The sequence below is a fragment of the Pleurodeles waltl genome, chromosome 8 (assembly GCF_031143425.1).
Source record: "Pleurodeles waltl isolate 20211129_DDA chromosome 8, aPleWal1.hap1.20221129, whole genome shotgun sequence".
In the NCBI taxonomy this organism is placed as follows: domain Eukaryota; kingdom Metazoa; phylum Chordata; class Amphibia; order Caudata; family Salamandridae; genus Pleurodeles; species Pleurodeles waltl.
The window spans coordinates 1391194211-1391210295 of record NC_090447.1 but is presented as its reverse complement, the minus strand read 5'-3'; the positions used below and the strand labels follow the sequence as shown (position 1 = coordinate 1391210295).

The 16085-nt window shown below is 43.1% G+C and overlaps 1 protein-coding gene across 2 annotated transcripts in view; it reads left to right on the top strand.

The window, feature by feature from the left end:
* The window catches only part of DEUP1 (deuterosome assembly protein 1), a 214781-nt gene that overhangs the window by 163273 nt on the left and 35423 nt on the right, over positions 1-16085 (top strand). The gene's annotated exons all lie outside the window — the stretch shown is intronic.

The following is a 16085-nucleotide window of genomic DNA, read 5'->3' as shown; positions in this document are numbered from 1 at the left end:
AGGAATGCCTTTACAACGAAATATCGTTGTTAAGGCATTCGTGGTAAAGGCATTAGTAGTAACAACGAGGTCGGTGTTCTGACCTCGTTGTTTAGGCACCCGTTGTTTTGTCAGTCGGCATTCCGTCGTACAACCCCGCCCGACCCCTATCTGCCACTGCGAGCCACTCCTGATGGAACTGGAGTATGCAGACAGTAGAAACTATTCCATCTTCACTATGTATATACACCTCAAATGGGTCAACGGAGTACGGGCCGTCAGAGGTTTGGCCATGTATGCACCCGTTCTGTTTAGAGTGGGAGAACACAAGGCCAGTTTTTTCTGTCAAACATTGCAAAATGAACCCCACATCTTGACGCCCTGGACGAAATCTCCCATGGTGATGGGGGTATTTTCTTTTTCTTTTCGAAAAGGAAATCCCTCTTTGGGATTTTCTTTTTGAAAATAATAAAAAGTTGAAAGTTTGACAACCAGCTCCATCATGCTAATGGAACCATTTACTAAACTTTCAATGGATTTACAGGCACTTCTGTGATGGTAGTTTCTGTTAATGCAATAGATGTCCACTGTGCTGGCAGTCATTTCAAAATGTGGCAGGAATATTCTCGCCCTCAAGTTGATGGAGTTCTTTAGCCATTGCCCTGATGGAATAAATTCCCACATACTGAACTCAAAATCAGGCCCTTAATATTTTACAAACTAAGCAATGAGTAGTGGTTTGATGGTGGCATCAGAAGAATATTGCAAAATGCTGGGGTAACGAGGGAGTTGTGACAGGGAGGACAAGTGGCCTACTGACTGACTTGATTTAGGAACAGATGTATTGTGTGCAGTGGGCTCCTTTTGGTCCACATTTGCTTCCTATCCACATATTTCTTTTTAGGTGCTGCTGGAACCATTCAGTTAAAAGTCAGGCTTATTGGCTTTCCCTGTGCTTGTTTGGTCTGGGCACCCTTCAGGGTGTAGCAGTGCCCGCAAGGCAGCCCTGTTTTTTAATTAAACTTTTCCTTACTGACGTTGGCTTTGCTGGTGACTGCTTCACCCACTCATTGCCCCCTTCTCTCATAGACTAGCTTGACAGGGAGGTAGGAGGAAGGGGGTACACACAGAGGCCGGCACCAGCTAATAAGAAAATCTTTTTTGTAATTTAAATGAAAAAAATACTTACCAGCCAACATATTCTCCTTCTTCCCCTTTGCTGGAATGCCAATCCTTTAGTCTGTGAACATCTCCATGGACAAACTACAGAGGCTAGAGCTCAGAGCAGAGGTGGGGAGTGAATGCTGCAGCTTTGACATGACCATTGTAAGCAGAAAAATATATTTAACAATAAAAACCTTCCACAAAGTCTGAGGGTGAACAGAGACTTAAATTGCGCATACATGTGGGGATAATATAACTCAATAGGATTTGGTTCACCTAGGTCTAGTAGGTCCTTTCCTTCTTGGTGGTAGACTATGACTGAGGTGAGAGATGTAGCAAGGAAGGCATTATAGTGGAAGGTCGTCCTGAAGGCATACTGCCCATTTGATGAATAAAATGTGATTTATTAGGTTCGTTGTATTGTAGAATATATTAAAGGGAAAGTTCCGCTCTTGCTAAGGATTCTCGGGAAAGACTCTATAATACAACTTCAAGATTTTCATGGAAAATAACATTATTGGGAACAAAACTGGATTTGTAGTCCTGTAAAGGGATGTAGACTGACGTTGTGCTGTTAGATGCATGGGTGGCTGGCTCGTATTTACAATGGGAGGGTGTGGGGGGGTACAATATTAATAAAAAAATGTAAAAGGTACTTACCTGAGGACAATCTTCTCTCCTCTCATCGTCTCTCCTGACTCTGACGAGTGGCAGGACCCAGGAAACTGCACAAGTCAATCCTGGTGCTACTTTCATGCTGGTAACCAGTGCTCACAAGAGCCCTGGAGGCTTGGGCTTACTAAGAAAGTGTGCATGTCAGGCTGGCAGTCACAAGATGGCTGGCCAAAGGGACATGCGCACTTTGAACAAATGCAGAGCTCCCTGTTGCCACTTGGGAGCAATCACCCCGCCTCATCCTAACACTCAGTCCAGGACTGGGTGCCGAAAAATATAATGGTAAGAAACAAAGTTTATTACTATTTTATTTAAATTTTCTGTGGGCATTTTCTTTAGCGGGACAACACTCCTCCACTCGTATGGAGGGGCTGCCCTTAGTTAGATGTTCAGGCATCTGCTATGAGAACTCTGATGAAGTCTGGATCTGTCCACAGCTTTCAAACCCAGAACCATGATACCAGGAGGTGGTAAAGGTATTGAACCTGGTCAACAAATGGTTTCAATCCTTTCTCCCTAGTAACCAGGCAATAGTAGGTCACTATCCCTGCAGTGGGACCTCCATCAGTAGCAGATACTATTGGGCTGTCATCACCAGGTACAACATGTGCTGCAGCAGTGTAATATCACTCGTGTGTGTGAAGTGAGGATCGGCTACTGCTACTCTTGTCCTCTCTGTTCTTTGTGTTACTCAGTCATTTTAGCGCCTTTTCAATGTCTATCTCAGTATTATCTTGCCACTTTAAGTTGACAAATATGCTTTTCACATGCAGTTGTACGTGCTACTCGAATACTTCATTACAAATTACACAAGCAAGCTTGAAAGGTATAGCACCAAAATGCATGCATAACAATGCTGGCATAATTTAACTACGTATTAGACAGTGTGCCACTGATCCTATATGGTACATTACATACAACTATAAAACATTCAATAACACAGTCAGTTATTAGAAAAGTTTTGCAGGGGTGTTCTCCTGGTGCAAAGCAATGCAAAGCATTGAGTCGATTTGCTTACAATTATAAAGGCTTGCAAACTCAGCACAAATTTGCCCAGTGCCATGCGTGCATAGCTCCTTATAAGTCACCTCTTCCTTCATTAATGCCACCTCCTGTCCCCAGTCTTCATATATGAAAGAAAAGCCTGGCGCTATGGCTTTCTTTGCAAGAATGGAGGACATATGTGTTTAAGATATTGCAAGTCTTACTACCTTGGTTGTAAGCCTGAGGGATAATATGATAACATCTGTGATCTAAATAAAGATTTGGAGAAGAAGACCGATTATAAAATATTCAGGTACGAGAATAAACATGTCACAGATTAATATGCTACCAAGCATCATTGCTTTAAACTGAAGCACATTCTTTGTCTTCAGTGCCTGATGTCAGAACTTAGAAAACACCTGGCGAAAAATATGCTTATTTGTGTTAAAATAAAAATGCCTTTGTGACAAGGAACAAACTGTAAATGGAAATATTAAATCCATGTAAAATGGGTTTCATTTGACAACAGAATAATTTGTGTGCTCTGTAGGGTTTCCAATCATAGGAGATTTTTAGGATTTATTTCTGTTAAATTCATGCATGAGTTTCCTACACGCTGAAACATGGGAATGTGTTCCAAAGTAGTAATGGCATGCATTAGAGCAAGTCTAAGCACGGATTTACAAGGCCCTTAAGGTGTTATTTTTGCTATTTGGTGAAACCTTAAAATATGTTCAGATGTCATATAATCTTCTGCCAAGACTCAGTGCCGATTCACAAGCTCCTTTTTGGGATGGCGAAAGGTCCCCCCGAATGCCTCTGAAGAGCGAGCTCTCCGCCTCAGTTCATCATGGCATCGCGTATTGAGACCTGGAGCGGGGTTTGTGGTCTGGGAGAGGCACACCATGTGACCCTCCTCACCAAGCCTGACTAATGTCAGCTCGCCAGGCTGCAGTAGACTGACAGTGGTGGCAACAATAAACATTGAAGAGGCCAGGCAGGCCTATTTGCCTGTTCCTGCATCTACTGATACCCTTTTTACATTGTTCTTCCAGTCCCCTGCAACTGGGCCCTTCACCCATCCATGTGGGACATGAATATCACATTTGCATACTCATCTGCTTCTATAGAGGATGCATGTGGAATGTGTGTTATGTTGTGTTGTGTTATGTTGATTTGTACTGCATGGCTAATTACCTGATAGGGTACCCAGGAGCTGTAGCAGGAAGGTAAGCATAGGACTGAGGGAGCTGAATGTCAGTACCATGTGGGAAACATGTCATACTAGAATCCATTTTGCTACAGCCAAGTGGTACTTGCAAAGTAGAGTTGTAGAGAGCTCAGATAGCAGATGTGACTTTCTGAGCTCCTCCAGGACATTCCAGAGACCCTTTATAATGGGGCTGACTTTTGGGTGTGGATGAGAGAAGGCTGGGGGCCCTTTGTAGCTTAGTGAGTTGCACTGCCTTTTCCTGCCACTTCGCCACATTCGCCTGAAGTTCTAGCCCCGTAACTGGTAATAAAGTGTGACAGTCTTGCTCTATTTTGTACCCTTGCTTGGGTTTCTCATGAAAAAAAGACTTCCAGCTCCACCTCCCTGCTAGCACCTTGTAACAAAGATTTTCTAAGGATCAGTTTGAGTGAAATAAGCAAAAGAGGGAGCACGGCTCAGAAACAGTCTCAACTGACTGTTGTAGTGCACCATTACTGCCTTCATTGTTGGTATAAAGATGAGACAGAAACTTCCAGCTAGTGTGAAATGAGTTCTTTACCAGAAACCAGGGTCTCCACCCCTGTGGCGACTGAAAAACTCTTTGTGCGCTAGAGTTAGTGCAGTCAGCTTCAATTCCCTCATCCAGGTTCAGGACTAGAAACCTGGGAACTCCAACTCAGACTGCAAGGAGACACTACTTGGACCCTGCTATAAGGCAGAAAGCTGATTGGTTGCAGTTGAATGAGGAAAACAATGCCCAGAAGGAAAAGGGCCATAGGAGGAAGCGCTGAAGATGCCACCATCAGCACCACTGAAGGACCTACATCTCTACATAAGAGAATCCTTCAGTGCCGCCACAGTGCGGACAAAACTGTGTGCCCATTTGAACAGAAGGTAATAAAGGAATTAAAATCTGGGCAAGTTCTGTTTAAACACACTTATTGGTACTAAGTTGATATGTATCAGACAATTTCTTCATTTCCATGCACACTGCTAGAATGAACTGTACTATTTGTATTTCCAAGAGGGTTATGGATATCGACTGACCAAACTTACCTATAGGTATACCGTGCTCTTTCAATGGTTTTCACAGCTATTTCAGTCTTTTTTATAGCAGCATCTCAGTACTTCAATTAGTTATCCCATGAACACATTCATTTATGCTGGAGCTAAAAGATCTATATAGAGTATTTTTGGTTTTGTGGGCACTGCCTTCTTTTATGCATGTCCAGTGCTTAAATTGTAAATAAAAACGTGCCAGTGCCCAAAAGCCATCCTCTTAAACATGTGGCTGCTGCAATTAAATGTGTGAACACTGAATACTGAGGAAGCGTAATCGTAAAGCCATCTCGGGTGTCTTCAATCCATTTACAGCCACTCTCTGCCCCTTCATTCTCTCTTGCAGCTTTCTGCTTTCTCCCTGTGTGATGATTTTTTGTTTTTCTCTTCCCCATCTTTCCCATATGTAGGCAGAAAAATAAGTGCCGGTGCCCGCATGGAAATCACAAGCACAAATTAAGCACTGTGCATGCCCTGTGTTAGCATTTATGTGTGCCATTCAATTCATTACACAGCTATAAGGTTATATTTGGTTTGCGAAGTGTTCGTTGATTTAAGCCCGTTTACTTAAAACAGTGGGGATAATTGCTAGACCCTACTTTTTGATAATATATATTTTGATAAATACTATGGTTCAAGCATTCTCAACAGATGTGCTTATGTTGTAGGCATGTGTAGGTGGCGTTTGTTTAGCACTAACCCAGTCAAATTATAGCGTAGGACTGTATGTGGTCAAAGGTAAAGATACAATTATTGACTGATTGGAGGGGTAGCTGGATTCGGATAACGGGATTGGACTGTTCCTGTTCTGTGATGTAGTCGTTTTTAAAGAGTTATATCTTCAGCTCTTTCCTAAAATGGGACATGTTAGAGATCCAGGGTACAGAGATGGAGAAGACCTGTTGCCATGTTATACCTTTAATTGCAATTCTTTGTCTCCAGTATGATGGTATCCTGCATGTGTGTTGGTGTATTTGTGCATGTGGGACACATAATTGTGTAGTGAATGCTTGCTTATGTATGCACAGCCAAGTGTATATGGGTATCATATATTAGTCCATCAGCAGACTCCTCAAGCATTAACCAGTGCCTCGTGGCACATTGAGGAAACAGGTCACATCATCTTTGCACATAAAGACTCTTTACTTTGCCTCTTTTGTCGGATTCGATGTGGCTTTGTTGAACTCGGTGAATGGGAACAAATGATTGATGTTCCTGCAATGGAGAACTCATCTGCTTCTGAGCAGGTTCTTTCCAAAGACACAGAGAAAAGTAGCAAAAATCATACCACAGACCGCCAGTTCATAAATGAAACACTCTTTGATTGTTATAAATTGCTCGGTATTCTGTAGAGTACCCGAGAAATCAATATAAAACAGCTAAGAGCACCAGATAATGTTTCCACGGAAGATATTTAATGGGTGCATTGAATCGCATTATTTCCTTTTTAAAGTTTTGTAATTTTAGCTGTTTTTTTCTAGTGTAATCTGCAGCCACTGGAAACTAAAAGGGGATATTCTACAATGTCGAGGCTATGTAATAACATTGTAGCACTGACTTTCTGCATGAGTCTCTGTTGCAACATTGTTTCCTTATTTACTATATCTGACAATAGAGCAATCACACTTTCATCCCAACAGGACCTATTTAGAGTTTGTCAAACAGTTTACTCCGTCACAAACATGACACTTATCATGTTCTGTTTTATTACCTTATTGGTGCATTATACCCTATGGAACTTGAAATAAGCGCTATTCACATATATACACTGAAGCGAGTTAAAAAGCCTTGGTGTGTCAGTGTATTGTAGAGTATAATTGTATATCTTTATTACCACTTACCAGCTGCCTCATCACACTGCTTACTGGACTGAGGCGGAGCCTCATTTTATGACAGGCATTCCTACCACTAAGCCAAAGAACTTCATTTTCCTGCAAAATATTGTATAGACGTATAGGCACTGGTGTATAAAACACTAAGGAAGCTAGTCTCCTTCCTCGCTAAAGAAGCCTCCTTTCCCATAAGATATATTGGGGCAATTTTATTATTATTTATTATTATTCCATGCAAAGGGTTGCATGAAAGGGAGACAGAAGAAATGCTCCAAACTAACAAAGGTATTGAGCATGTATGTCTTCTCTGTGTGCTGGCACACTGCGTGCAGTCTAGCACCAACAAAGGCATTCTTGCACCATAGTGCAAGGGTGCCTGCATTACGGGCAGGATTCTACACAAAAACAATCCAAAGCGACATACTGCCCTTTCCATGTGTGCTGCACAATGCAACACACATAGAAAGAGGAAGTAACCAGGAGAAGGAAAGATATTTCCCGTCATTACACCTCTGTTGGGTAGGCGCATCATTTTGGTGAAAACCCAGCTCTACAAGACTTTGTAACTCTGGGTTTGCATCATCAAAAACCATGGATGCATGCATGGGAATGGCCATTCTTTAACCATGTAACGCCGACCCAACACAAAGTAACGCAAGGCAGTGCTATGTGCTGTGTTGCATTGCTCTGAATTACTAAATCAAGCAAAGCCACACAAAGTGACTTTGCATGGTTTAGGAAATTCCAAAAATGACTTTGCTTCGGGATGTACCTCAAAGGTGACGCAACCCCAACACAAAATCATAGTGAATCTGGGCCCTTGTTTTTTGTCTCCAGCTGACACCAGCTTTCAGTTGGAAGGTGTTATGTAAATGATATACTCTTCCTGATTCTCTATATTGGGTGCACAGTCTTGGTAGCTCATTAACAGTCGTGACAAGCCTTGTGACAGTGCTTGAGCTAGTATGAGTGGAGTACTCAATTCCTCTCTTGCATGACTAGTGCACGCGTCTTGCCATAGCTGTTCTGCTTACTCCACTTCAAATCCCCTTGTATTCTCTTGGCCTGTGTTAGTCCATGGTCACCAGAACTGTTGTTTTTCAGATGGTTTTTGTGCAGTGACTAGACTTCGTAAAGCATACAATCAAGGAAGCTGTGAACCCCTCCCTTCTTGGTATCGGGGATAAGGCAGGGACACAGGCCACCACCTGCCTACTGCTAAAATGATGCAGTCTTACAATGCTGCATGGGTGGAAAAACTATTTCCTTTGCAGAGGACTGTGAACCTGCATCCTCTGTTTTGCCTGTAAGTGGACTGAAGCTTTGCCTCATATACACCTACTGTTGTCAGCTACTTCCTGTGTGACAGTTTAGCTTAAGCCTCGCAATTGGACCATCCACACACCCCCCCCAAAAAAAAACAAGTGTGCGCATCTCTATAGCCTGATTGAATAAATAACTATTTTGGTGTAGAAACTAAGTCATTGTGCCATGATTGGGAATCAGGTAGGAGACCATACAGCTAGCAGGCAGTTGACCGTAGTCCCGGCAGGATGGTGCCTTGCTGTTGGTTGTCCTTCTCACATCTGCAAGAGAGGTTAAACACTCCCCAAAATTGTTATTAGTGGAAAGATCTCCGGCAAATAAAACAATGTAAAAGAGAAAGTGTTGAGTGAAAAAAGCACAGCTAATAATAGAGCACATAGAGTGCTGCATACACTTCTGCAGCTATAGCTTTGCACAAATGGGAGTGAATGAGGGCCAGCTGCAGACTTACATTGAGAATGCAAAGAATTCAACAAAATAACTCCTCAAGGCTCACTGCGAACTGGCTTGGCCAGCAGCCCACATACCGTCGAGTGCTTCCTTGTCTGAGCTATGCAAAACATCTCAACTTCTATCCTTAACAAACACGTTGACTGCTTGTAGGTGAACACTCAAACATCTGCCACACTGACTCTTCAAACGGGGATGTACAAAGAAAGACACGGAAAATGATCCCCCTACTCCGTAGGGGAGTAAAAAAAGATGACCATAATTAGAGTGCAGTGGTCCCCTCACACTTCAGGACTCTCTCATAATATTTCTCCCTCATCCCTTCCTCTTTCTTTCTTCTCCCCTACCACCTCTGACTCATCCTTCCCTCCTTCCTCCCTTGCCCAGTTTTTCTTTTTTCACTTTGCTTAAACCCCTTCCTCCCTTTCTCTTCCGCATTTCTTTTTTCCCCAATTCTTCTGTCTCCTCTTTCTCTTTCTCCTAGCTGCATCCAACTCTTATCTCCCTTAACCATACCCTTAACTCTTTCCTCCCTTTTTTCTCAAACCTATATTTTGCAGCACATCTTTATCATCTATCTCCTTCCTCCTGGTCTTTTCCCTGGGATTCTTATTTCTCACCCTTTTCTCTTCATTTTCCCATCCCCTTTGCTTATTCTTATCCCATTCCTTTCCATCAGTTTTTCCTTTCCTTTCCATCTTTCACTCTTTCCCTTTCTTTCTTTCATTCCATTTCTCTTTTCTCCATCTCATCCTTATACTCTATTGACTCTTCTTCTTTCTAATCCCTCCACCCTGGCGCCCATCTCTCCAGAGTACAGAGTAAACACAGTGTCACGCCCCAACAGGGTCTTTGTAAAAAACATTCACAGCAAGTGACCTGTAGTATAAATGCAGCTTGTACAGAAATCTCAAGAAATCACCTCCTCCAATAGGCATTTTCAATGCAAGGGTAGTCAGTGTCTCCAAGCTTCTCCTCCTCATCACCCTCTTCACAAATACCTGGCTGGCCTTGCGAGATTGCTCAACACCTGAGCCTGTGGTTGTCACCACACTTTTGATAAAATTAAACAAGGGCCACAAGACAATGTTCAATTGCAGACCCTTCTTGGACTTACCTTGTATCACTAAGTAAAAACCCAATTTCTGCTTTAGAGCCCATGAGTGTGGTGTGCAGATTTCAGCCTAGCCCCCGGCCTAGTGAAAGGACTGAAACCCTGGATGTAAAACTATAAGCAGAGCAGAGGGTACAACTCAAAGAAGATGTTAAGTGTCTAAAATATCTCTGACAATTGATGCAGGCAAATTTTATTTGCATTAACGGACAGTTAATGATCCTGTTATTAGACAGGGAAGACCTAACACATCCTCCATTCATCAGGATGGTCCTACCACCATGGGCAAACAAATAGTATTTTGTTGGATTTTCTCTTAAACCTTGACCTCAAAGAAGATGTTTTCCATCTGTGGATGTTCTCCCCATCCTACACCTGTCACACAATATTGGTTTGGCCCTTGCATTTCTAAACAGTCAATCAGACTACTTTAAACAACATTTGCACCGGCTTCCAAAAACAGAGAACAACTAGTCTCAAAAGAATGCATATTTATGCTACTCATTAATGCTTGGCTAGAGAAGCCACATCCAAAATACACCTCTTGGGGAAATGCCTCTTGCTTGAATAACAATTAAAATCCAATAATATGTATCTGGCCATCAATCAATTGCACATCTGTGAGCCCCACCATCCTTCTTTAAGCTTGAGGTTGTAGTGGTTATACTTAAATGTCTTTCTTGTCACCCAAGTACAAAAGCATTCAGAGCATTATCCTGTGGGTTGCTATTCCCTCACCTTAAAATTAGAATGAAACTACCTAAGAATCTGGTGAAATCTAAAAATATGCTTCTACCATTTATGAATTGTCCACGAAATTATATTATGATTTCCCGATCAAGCATGGCACACTGAATTCTCCTCTTACATTAAGTGCCAGCGGCAACAGCCTATACGTCGGACAAGCATATTCTGACTATCACAGATGACAACAGGATTTTGAGACTCTCCTCAAAAACCTTTTCTGCCCTACCTGAAATGGCAAAGGAAGAAGTACAAGCGTGGTTTCCACCAGAAGTATGATTGAAGAATTCATGTGCACACAGTCATTAATTCGCACAAGTAAATAAAGTTAGCTAAATAAATTATAAAGCACACAAGGTAACAAACCCCCTGTTCGTACCATCTAAGCCAAATGGCATGACAAGACAATCCCCTTGTAAGAGGCTGCATTGGATAAAATAAGAGAATATCAATTTGCTTACTTCCTTATGATTCACAGAGTGCATGAGGTACATCTTATCATTTCAGACAGAACAATCTGGAAGTCACCACCGGAAAATAAGGAGTGTGTCAAATCCGGAAATAAAACCATCAGTATTTTCTGACTGGCATGTCTTTGATGAAAGCACCTTTACTTTCGAATGACAGTGCCCACCATGGGGGCTAAGATCCATATCTAGATTAGTCTACAGTGCAGATAAGTTTCTTTCACTCTTTCTTGGCTTACCAAAAACCTGCAGAGATCAAGACACATATGCAGTACCACTACTGATATTTGGACTGGGCCATTGACACATTATGTAATTCATTATGGTCTTCATTTAAAAAGGCTGGGCAATGTCACTTCTCTTAAATTGTGGCTATGGACCCTCCATGAATGCAGATAAACTAGAGTGTGATCTATATATTGTCATGGCCTTTGACAGAGATATATGTTTACTCTTATAGAGAAGGCAGTGCCCTTTTTGAGTCTCACCAACTAAACAGTACATGTACAGTCAATTGCGAGACATATTGTTAGCTTACAGTGGACTTTGAGCCTGTCTGTTGCTCACATTTGATTTTTTGTTATACATTAGTGTGCAGGCTTTCCTTCCTCTTTTTTTTGTTTTTCACTCTGCTTGAGCATGAATGCATTACTTGTGTCCTTCAACTGGTCACTTTTAAGGCACTAGTTTTTTCTTTTGGTTTAAGCACTCCATGAGAGTACACATATTTTCCAGCTGTTTCCCTTGTATAGTTCTCTCACCCACCCCCTCTGATATGCTCTAGTATTCATATCGCTTGCTGCTCCACTTCTCTTTTTTGACCTAGCCTTCCCCCTACACCCATCTGCGCCCTCCAAACCTGTGTCATGTCTGCCCTCCACTGCTTCCATCCCTAAGTTACTTCGCCTACTCGCTTGAAAAAAACACTTTCACACATTTTCTTTTAAGCTACCAGTCCAACTTGGAGCATGTGCAACATAACTAAAAACCACTGGCAAAGCCAATAGGTCCCAAAGGTGAAACCTGTTTGCTGTACCAGTGCTTCTTGCGCTTGCTGGTACACTGGTCCAGGTGTCATGGCAGAATGACAGAACACGACTAATGTGAATGGAGAACCATATTGACTGCTCATGTATGCTGAATTAAACATGCAAGATGTAGCTTGGCGAATATTTGGTTGTTGCTATTTTGGCCACAATGTTTTTGTATGACCCTATTTGGGTCCTCAGTATTCTGACATATAACCCAGGAGTTGTATGAAGAGCTCCTGCTCACAAGATCCATGGCCGTAAGTGATAACATCTGGGTTTGCAAAACCCATTCGCCCAACACTGACATGACCTCTATGTGAACGTTTTTCCTTCTCTTCAATGTTTACAGATCAGTCTACAGGAGTTGTTAACAACATGTTCTACAAAAATATGTTACATTTTTCACTCATTGTGACACATCATGTTCTTCTTTTAGAATGTAGTGTCCAGGGTGAGAAATGTGTTCTAGTTTCAAAACATTCTTGAGGTTTGCAAACATTACGAAGTACTATTTTATCTATTTCAGCTCTTTCTTGGAAAGTTTTGCTCCAATCCGCAAAGTGGGGGCGCATGAAAATGGGGGAATTTCAAAACAGTCATGTCCCATGTTAATTCCCACTGGAAATGTCTGCTGCAGTTACAGAAAAAAAACAGCAGAAGTGAAGTGCACCAAATTTGGCAAAAAGTTAGAACTGTACTAAAAATGTGTGCTTTTTATGATTTGGTGTAAATCTGTTTGAGAAATTTGCTTTTAAAAGGGCACTCAAGTGGGCTAGAAATGGTTAAAAAATAGGTATATCTGTAAAGTTGGTCCCACTGGAGTTTTGTAGGACTGTAATTTTAAAAGATGGGACCTTCTGACTGGCCCTGGGAGCTTGTTCTGCCTTGGTTCTTTTCGCTACCGCATTACCTATAGCTGTACTGCTGTACTGAGGAAGTTGATTGGCTGGTTGCAACAAGCCACAAAATGTGGCAGCAGCAATTATAGGACTAAGAGACTTGGTCCCGAGTATTTGAGAAAATTTTAAATAGCCTCTAAGGGAACAGGGTGGGCACAATCTGACCCCCGGGGTAATGTGCTGGTATTCCAAAGGGAGCCCCAGCGGTTAAAAAAAAAGAAAAAAAATGGAGGATATGGGTACCCAGCACGGCCCTAAATGGATGATTTCGGTAGTACCATGGAACAGATAAAACCAATAAAAAGAATGATTGCTTTGGTACCACAGGGAAGAGGTAATTATTAAAACAAAACAACCAGCCCGGTGGGATGTGGGGGAACACACAGATAATACAGTACCTGGGAGCTATGATGGCATAGCGGACCATGGAGGGCAGGATGGCCTTTGGGCAAGAGCAGCACGATGATCACGGAAAGCAGGCCAGAATAGGCAGTAGGAGCATTCTGACCACAAAAGGCCGTGGCTGCCACAGTCAGGGACATCAGGTTGACCACAGAGGGCAGACGAGAGGGGGCAGGGGATGCACATGGACAACAGAGGGCAGGCAGGAGGGAGCAGGTGCAGCACAAGTACAATGGAGGATGGGCAGCAACAGAAGGCCAGCAGGATGGTCAATAGCAGCACATAGACAACAGAGGACAGGCGGGAGAGGCAGAGGCAGACAGCTCACCATGGAGGGCAGCCAGAAGGGACAGGGGCAACAAACTGACAACGCAGAGTAGGTTAGAAGGTTAATGTCAGCAAGCTGACAATGCACGGTGGGTGGGAGGGGCTGGGCAGCAGACCCTGGAGCCAATCATCACTGTGCAGGACATAGGCTGTGCATCGTGGGGGGTTGACTGCTTGCAGTGTGTTGTTTTAGGGTCAGTACATGGCTGCACACTGCTGAAGGTCATGCTCAGTGAGGGGTTGTCGGTCAGCTGTGGGAATGGGCTCAGGGCCTCCAGACAATCCCGTACTGTGCATGTGGGCAAGTAGGCTGTGCACCAATGGGGGGGTGGGTGAACTGGGGCTGGTCAGGTCCTTGGGCCATCCTGCCCCTCACTGTGTTCAATCAATGGCCACACACAGATGGGAGTTGGTCACCCACATGTGGCGGGCATGGGCCAACGTTCATTGGGCATTACCAAATGCTGTGCACAGTGCGGTGTTGACCATATATGATTTAAGAAAAACAAAGTCACAGAAATGGACAAAGGGTAAAGAGCCATAATAGTTAGGTATGGTAGTATGATCTTTCCTTACATTAAAATACAACAGAAATTCACAGACAAAGCCAAAGGTAAAAGTGAGGCTACAATTAGGTACGGTAACAGGCTTAGATTATGTTAAAAAACCCTAGATATTCATCATAACATGGTTAAAGAAACATTACAGTTAGGTGTTAAAATGAGACAAAAACTAAAATTTAAAAAAACAATAAAACACAAAAATCTGCCAGTTAATGTTCAGTGAGCTAACTGTACTTTGGGCCCCTGCCATGCACTGATGTTTTGTAAATGTATTGTTAAAACGGTGTTCAATCTAAAATGAAGTAGTTTTATGCTCATGACACATTGAACACAGAGATTCCAGCTGCTTCATATAACCAGAACATTTCTGCCGTTTATCCCCCTCCTCTCGCAGGAAGGACTTGTTTGAGCTCCTATTGTACCCAGAATGGGTTATTGTTAAGGGTGGGTGAAACTCGCAGTTTCACTCTGCAGAATACCGCAGAGTTACATAAAAACTCTGAGACGTTCTGAGGAGTTTTCATGAGCGGGTGGAGATCAGTATGCTGTGCTGTCTGCACTGATTTGTAGCGCTGGGAGCTTGTTCCGTGCTGAGAAATCAGCGTGAATGGCACCATGCAGCACACCAGAGGGCCCTGATGCTCAAGTTGGTTTTGCTGCTGCTCAAGTAGATTTTCAACTCGAGCAGCAGCTTTTCCAACACGTGCGGTCGTGACCGCACATGTCCGCCCGCAGTAGGAAACTCTAGCCAGGTGCACTCCTAGAGCCTGAAAATCGTGCTTGGGGATGCCATTTCTCACTCTGACTCACCAACTTACAGTTGGCGAGACGCGTATAAAAATTAGGCCTATATTTAAACTTTTTGACACAAATCAGCGCTAGCGCAGATTTGCATCAAAAAGTTTACCGCCTGCTAACACCATTCAAACCTGCCAGCCGGGAGCCTTATTTATGGAATTACATTAGCCGGCGCTGAAGCATGGTAAGCGTCAAAATAAATTATTCTAACCGGGCAGTGGAGCCGTAGGGAAGAATGGGGGTTGTGCGTCATAGAATGGTGCAAGTCAGGTTGGAGTCAAAAATATTGACTCAAACCTGACTAGCGTCATTTTCTGACTCACAACCCCCATGGAAATGACTCCTGTCTTAGCAAAGTTAGGCCCCCCTATGGCACTTTAAAAAATAAATAAAAATACTTACCTCTACTGACCGTAAATGGGTCCCCCATCCATGGTTGTCCTCCAGGGGTGGGCGAGGGTGGCAGGAGGTGTCCCTGGGGGCAGGGAAGGGCAGGGAAGGGCACCTGTGGACTGCTTCCATGGTCAGAAACCATGAAAATGAGCCCACAGGTCCCTTAACGCCTGCCCTGACCCAGGCGTTAAAAAATGACTCTAAAATGGTTTAGAGTCACTTTTTAAGGCCCTCCTCCTTCCATGCGTAATTTTTGCATGGGAGTATAAATAAGACGGAAAGGCTTTAGAGTCATTTTTTGCCGTAGAACGCCTACCTTGCATCTCATTAACGCAAGGTAGGTTTCCACGGTTGAAAAATGACTCGCACTCTATAAATTTGGCGCTGGGCGGGTCTAGCACCAAAGTATAAATATGGAGTTACGTTTCCACCGGATTTGCGTAAAAAAGAATGACGCAAATCCGGCACAAACAGAGTATAAATATGCCCCTAAATTCCATAATGCGGCGGAGTGCAGAACATGCCTAGAACTCCATGTTACATGTGTAACGCGTACTTGTCAGAACTCCCCAAACTCTGTTGGTGGAGTGGAATTTTTCACCCACCCCTAGTTATTGCAGCTATATGTGATATATCGTTTTCAACTTCTCTAAAACACAGCTGTG